The 6864-nt window shown below is 41.4% G+C and overlaps 1 non-coding gene across 1 annotated transcript; it reads left to right on the top strand.

Annotated features, from left to right (window-relative positions):
* The first annotated feature begins 4551 nt into the window (after window positions 1–4551).
* Trnal-cag lies at window positions 4552–4635 on the top strand. The gene has a single exon. It is a non-coding gene; the product is annotated as a tRNA-Leu (tRNA).
* The last annotated feature ends 2229 nt before the right edge of the window (window positions 4636–6864 follow it).

Here is a 6864-nt window from a genome sequence, read left to right as displayed (position 1 = left end):
ACTATTGCTGATGTAATTCAAGACTGGTCTGGTACAGTCTTTCATTACTATAAATGTTCGTAGCACGTAACCATCGCACGTGACGAAACGACTGTGGTGCAGACAGAGCAGCAAACGATGCCAGCCAGTGCTATTCGGTCGTCCGCGATAAAATAATATTGATATCTATGGTGGGAAAAAGCATGAATTATCGAGTTTCATAACACTTGCACAACAAAATAACACTCGGCTCATGCTTAATGGAGATATGAAATGTGATTATTTATTCTTTGAAAGCGCGTGCACTGGCTGCGGCAGGAAGTTCTTCGCCGTGAATTGAAAATTAAAATTTGGGGCGTCGCCCTGTGCGTGGTTTATGCCCTTGCGATCCGTGGCGTGCTTTGTCACGGCGCTAACCACAGTGGGAAGTTTTCACAGCCATGTGTTCCTTCTATCGCCACGCAGCGCCTCTTGTGACGCTGCTTCGAGGCGCACATTCCTTTAATTGGATGGCGCCGGAAGCATCGTCACGTCGCGGCACCGGCCGAACACCCCGCAGCAGGCACTCTAGGCGCCTCCCGCGGGGATAGGTGCACGGGGAGACTACGATCCTCCCTATGAATATTTTCCTGTTAATTATGTAAATAAGTGACTCGGCTCCTGTGTGGAGGCGGCGTTTTGGGAGCTGGGTGGTGGAGGGCGGCGGCACTGGGGTGGGAAATCGAGAGAGGCTGAAACGAACGCCTAATATATTTTCTTTTTCTGAATCGTGGTGAAGCGATTACGGCAGAATAAAACAGCATAATTTTAAGGACAAAACTGTTTCAGCTCTTGCATATAAGAACATGTGGTAATGAGAAGGCTGTGGCGGGGTTGATGATGTGAGGCATGTTGAGTCGTTGGTGTTGTCGGGGATGTAGCGGTGTTGGTGTCGCGCATTTTCTCACGGTTCGGTTCGTTGGCACCACGTACATGAGAGAGAGAGAGAGAGAGAGAGAGAGAGAGAGAAATGCAACAATAAGCTAAGCTATGAAACTAGACCATATTGTAGAAAGCACGGGAAGAATAAAGACAAGAACCCTACAGTACGCACACCAAGAAAAACAAACGCACATCGCTTTGTGCCTAAGAAGTTATCGTTGCGGTGAAGTAGCATGTGGATAACCTCGGTAAAACATTGATGAGTAGTAAATATTAAAAACAAGAAAGGGTAGTGAAATAATTATTTTACGGAAGGCCGCAGAATGTCAGGGTAGTAAAGAGAGAGGGCATTTTACCTTTTTTCTTTGTTGAGGTACATAGATTATTAGAATGTGATAACTTTTAAACTGATTGGTTTGTGGAGAGTATTTGCAGAAATGCTAAAATGAGATAGAAAAATAGTAGCGTGATTTTATTATTTTTTTTCCACGATTGAATTGGTTGCTTTGTGAGAATATTCAGAGGAATGTTAAGGAAAGATAGAAAGACAGTATTGTAGCTGGTGTAAGAGAAGCCATGATTTTTTTTTTTTTTTTTTTTTTTTTTTGAGGGAGGAAAAGGAAGCAACATAAATTATTGGAGAGTATTTACACACGTACGTAAAAGTATCGAGATGAAATAGGAAAATATGTTTTCGGTTATGGTAAAAGAGAAAAGCGTGATTCTACTTAACGAACGAGACACAAAGATGATTAAAATGTGGTAAATGTTCGTTAGACAGCGACAGAGAATACTGATGGAGGAATATCAAAGTGACATTAGACGACTGACTCCTGTGAGGTTTGGAGAGGGAATTAATTGTCACTAACTTAAATCAGGTTTATACTTAAGCACCGTGACAACACTTTTTTTTCTAGAAAAAATAAATAAATAAGGAAAAAAAAATTCTAAAGAAAAAAAGTTCCTGGACGCATTTCTTTTTCGTTAAAAGCATATGTTTTCCATCAGGTCGTGGCTGTAAAGTCCAGAGCTTAATGTTTAACCTGTTTTTCCCGGGATTGTTGGCCTGCACAGGGAATCGTATCGTTTTTAACACTACTTCACGCTTGACAGAAATAATGAAAAAACTTTGTCACAGCATGAATCCTTTATGGGAAGTTGAGTGTCCCTCTTAAACTGTAATTATGCAAATAATCGATGAAATTACCAATTATTCAACCTCTGTAAGCTCTACTCTAATTATCGGCGGCTGCTCTTGTTTCTTGGTAGTTGTTTTGTCAAGGAAGGGACGAGAAACACGTTATGCATCACTGTAGTCCAACACGCTGTCGGCCGCAACTAACGCGTACAAAAGTAATGAGGCCGTCAACAATTCAGGGAGACCTTTGTCGCTACCTCTGCTGTTTCACTGACTTTCAGCTGTTAAAAGAAAAAAACATATAAAAGTTGCTTTTTGTAGGAGCTTCCATTTTATTTTCGAGTAAAGGTTAAGCATAGGAAAAGTAAAACAATGTAAAGTAGTTTCTACTTAGTGTTGTCATTGAAACTACTTTATCATGCAAACTAATGTTCTAGATAGTTTTGTATTTTTACCAGTAGTGTATTAGTGAAAATCATTTCATTGCATCGCAAATGATTCCTCGTCGATTGGTGTGAAATATTTCACTCTGCCATCACTGAACCATTGGACGATGAACTTTGTAGTCCTTAATGTTACCACGCAAAGAGCACATCCCACGTCAAATCCACTAAAGATAGACTATCATTGTCGCAACTCAAGTGGATCACCATGACCATTACTCGTCCCCTCCACAGAGAATCGAAGAGTGGCTAACCGCGCTGGGACAAAGGATAGACCGACTACACTGTAATGGTAATGGAAAAGAAAAAGAAAATTTACCTTTTTTCAGCAATAGAACTCATGTACGTGTGTATTTATAGCTATGACATTATGCACTTGATGTATCATTACATTATGAGATATTCTACCAGCGTTAACAAACTTTAACGATAAAAGGAGGAGGTTTTACAATATTTTTCTTTTCCCTTTTTCTATCTGGGTTTTCCTAGAGATGCGACAAGGAAGCCTGGACATTGACATAATTCCAAAGCTGAGTCTAAATCTCCGGAGACTAAAAGAATTAACCTGCTCAGAAGTGCTATGTTCATGCATCCCTAATTGGCCTGCGATCCACACACCTGCATGTTTCTTCAATCAGGTAACTTAAGGTTCAGGGAATGGCGTCGTCGGGGATGTGAGGGAAGCAAGAGTTAACTAATTATTTCCTCGAGGCACAGAGCAGCGGTGGGTACAATTGCGTGTCCTGGTGAAACTGCCGAGAGAGAGAGAGAGAGAGAGAGAGAGAGAGAGAGAGAGAGAGAGAGAGAAAAGTTAACCGTCCATTAGTGGATTGGTGAGGTGAGAGAGGTGACCTGCTAGCACGAGATCCTGCCGTTGGTATGAAGGTGGTGGTGGTGGTGGTGTGCCGTGCTGCTGCAGGGTACGGACGGTCTGACTGGTCTGGACTACCGTCATTCTCTCTCCAATCTTTATTTTAACCTTTACTGCAGCCACCCTTTACCTCCCCTGGTGCATATGATAGTGTTTTCAGCCAATGTAAAATATTTAGTTTGAGTGTTGAAGTCTGACGATTTGATGAAATACTGAAATCCTGAGGTGATACAAAATATGAAATGATACAACATACAAAACTACAAACGAGAACAATAAACAATGTATTTGTGTTCTTATTTGTAGAAAACAATACTAAGCCTATAAACGTCTTGCTTTTTTTTTGTATACTAAAAAAAAATCGCACTGATGGGAGAATTCAGTGTCATACGAAATACATCAACCCAAAATACATAGATACAATCAGAACCTGCACACTCATTTTATCCGATACTGAAACACCTGCCAACGGAACAAAAATGCACATACATACATATATACATACATACTTGCATGCATACATACATATACATACAAGAGAGGATGGGTAACGCAATGACAATACAAAACTACGGCACCACAGCGATGACCTCATACCTTTACTTCGTTATACACTTATAGAGCAGTGTAAAGTATCGGTGTGCCTTTACTCGTCGCGCAGCGCGGCTGATGGCGACACACACGATTCAGTAAAGCCCATTAAGGCAATAAAAGTGTAGAAAAACATCACAAGTGACTAAACAACATTTTCTACTCGAGAGGTCGGAGTCCAAATGTTTGTTGACATTACTCGGTGGTGTTTACTTACCGAGCCGCAGGGGAGGGCGCGATGGCTCCACAAGGCTCCTCCTCCTCCTCCTCCTCCTCTTCCTGCTCCTCCTTCTCTTCCTCCTACTCCTCCTCCTCCTCTCCCTCCCCCTCCCCCTCCTTCTCCTCTTCCTCTTCGGCTTCGTCTCATCCACATCTTCTATAGGACTTAGCAAATTCTCAAACTTTTCACGAGGGAAATAGAAAGACTCTCTCTCTCTCTCTCTCTCTCTCTCTCTCTCTCTCTCTCTCTCTCTCTCTCTCTCTCTCTCTCTCTCTCTCTCTCTCTCTCTCTCTCTCTCTCTCTCTCTCTCTCTCTCTCTCTCTCTCTCTGTGTGTGTGTGTGTGTGTGTGTGTGTGTGTGTTTCTGAGCGAATTAGTGTTGTGTCAGAGTCAGGATGGCCGAGCGGTCCAAGGCGCTGCGTTCAGGTCGCAGTCCGGTCTTCCGGGCGTGGGTTCGAATCCCACTCCTGACACATGGTTTTACCACAATCTGGGAACATTCAGCTATAAAAGATTTTGGAATGAGAATGAAGAGTAATCGAAAAATCAGTAAACTGTACACAATTGTAAATAAAAAAGGTAAGCATAATAGTTTCCATTTCAAGAAGTAGTAATGACACTTGAATATGCAACATTGATGAGGTACAACATAGTAAATACGCGATACAACATTGGTTACTAATTTAGATATGTAAAAAATGAAAAGTTATGGAAAAGTGTACAAAGCAAATCTTGCGTAACTTGTATTATGCGAGATTAAATGTCTAGGTAGAGATGTAACTGAAGTTTAGTTACAAGTAGATAAACGCAAAAAAATGAACAGTTACTCCAGGCATAGAGTCCAACAAGCCCCATGACAAACACACACACACACACACACACACACACACACACACACACACACACACACACACACACTCACACACTCACTCACTCTCTCTCTCTCTCTCTCTCTCTCTCTCTCTCTCTCTCTCTCTCTCTCTCTCTCTCTCTCTCTCTCTCTCTCTCTCTCTCTCTCTCTCTCTCTCGCGTTAGCTGTAGACAATCCTGAACGTGTCTTGTCATCGCTACAAACTTATGTCATCGCGTTCCGGTCAAATTAATAATGATTGAGTTATTTAAGTTTTTTATCACTTGCCTAAGCCTAAAAATAATAACCAGCGTCCTGATGGGCGAGACGAGTCAGTTGGTGGGCGGCAGCGAGACTACCACAGTGATTAATCGATTAACTAATAGGCTAATGAGAAATTCCTCAGTATTTTTCAAGCTAATCTATCATCATAGTGAAAAATTAAGGAAAGTTAGGGGCTGGAAGCGGCAGGCGAGTCCCGGCACGCAGCCAGCCAGGGATAGGTAAAGTAATGTGCGATGAAATATACAAGGATGTTAGCTGGAGATTAAATATTTAAACCTAAAGGTGAATTATGAAGTTGTAGGAGGAGAAGGACATCCATATACTGCGTAAGTAAATGAATAACAAAAGTGGACTGAAAGCTTAACATACACACGTATTCTGAAAATTATGTGACATGAAAACTTGTTAAAGACAAACACAAAACAAACTGAAGGCTTAATTCTTATTGCATATATAATGAATCTTCACCAAAGTATTACCACTGTTAGAATGTCCAATCTCGATATCCGACAGATTATTTAAACCACCTGAACGAGAACATGAAATAAACAAGTTGCTCAGCGGTGAGTGTTAACAAAGAGAGAGAGAGAGAGAGAGAGAGAGAGAGAGAGAGAGAGAGACTAGGGTTGTTGAAAGATGAATACGACACGCGTGCTCCTTTAGGTGTAAGATAACTTTTTGTATTTATTTCTTGTATCGGCCGTTGGCGCGTTGATGAATTGTCAACATGTCCGTGGAAGTGACAGACAGGTGAGGATCAATGGTACTGGCTGGCCATAAGCTGTTGGTTCTCCCTTCCTACCCTCTCGTTCGATCCCTCTCCTTTTATTTTCAACACTCTACTTTTCTCGTTCCTCTTTTTCTTTTATATTAGTTTTTTTTTTTACTTTGTAGTTCTATCCTTCTCTCTTTTGTGTCCTCCTCCTCCTCCTCCTCCTCCTCCTCCTCCTCCTCCTCCTCCTCCTCCTCCTCCTCCTCCTCCTCCTCCTCCTCTTGCATCGTAATGCCATCACCACCTTCACATTTTTTTTTGTCCACCATCCGCTGAAATATAAATAAGATGCCCCTCATTCCAGAGTTGAGCATCTTGTGTTTTTCTCCTCATCCTCGCTTCACATTTTTTCCCGTGTCTCATTTTCCTCTTCGCTGTTTCCTCGCGTCATTTTTCACACCAATTTCTCGCTCCTGTTTTTTCTCATTGTTTTCTTTCTATTTTCTCTCTAACTCAGGGCCAAAAGTTCCCATTGTAATCAAACTCCCACGACAGTGTGTGTGTGTGTGTGTGTGTGTGTGTGTGTGTGTGTGTGTGTGTGTGTGTGTGTGTGTGTGTGTCATCAAGTCGGTATATCTTGACATGTTCTTGAGTAAATTAACCTAATGTGTTGTTGACAAAATAGTAGTAGTAGTAGTAGTAGTAGTAGTAGTAGTAGTATAATTATTATTGTTATCATTGATGTTATTGTTATTGTCATTGTTCTTGTTGCCGTTATTGTTATTGTTGTTGTAATGTCATCGTCATTGTTATTGTTGATGATATAAACACGAGCAGCACCACCATCATCATCAT

This window comes from Portunus trituberculatus, chromosome 44 (assembly GCF_017591435.1).
Source record: "Portunus trituberculatus isolate SZX2019 chromosome 44, ASM1759143v1, whole genome shotgun sequence".
NCBI lineage: Eukaryota > Metazoa > Arthropoda > Malacostraca > Decapoda > Portunidae > Portunus > Portunus trituberculatus.
Note: the sequence above shows the minus strand (reverse complement) of the source record. Positions and strands in the feature narration are given on the sequence as shown.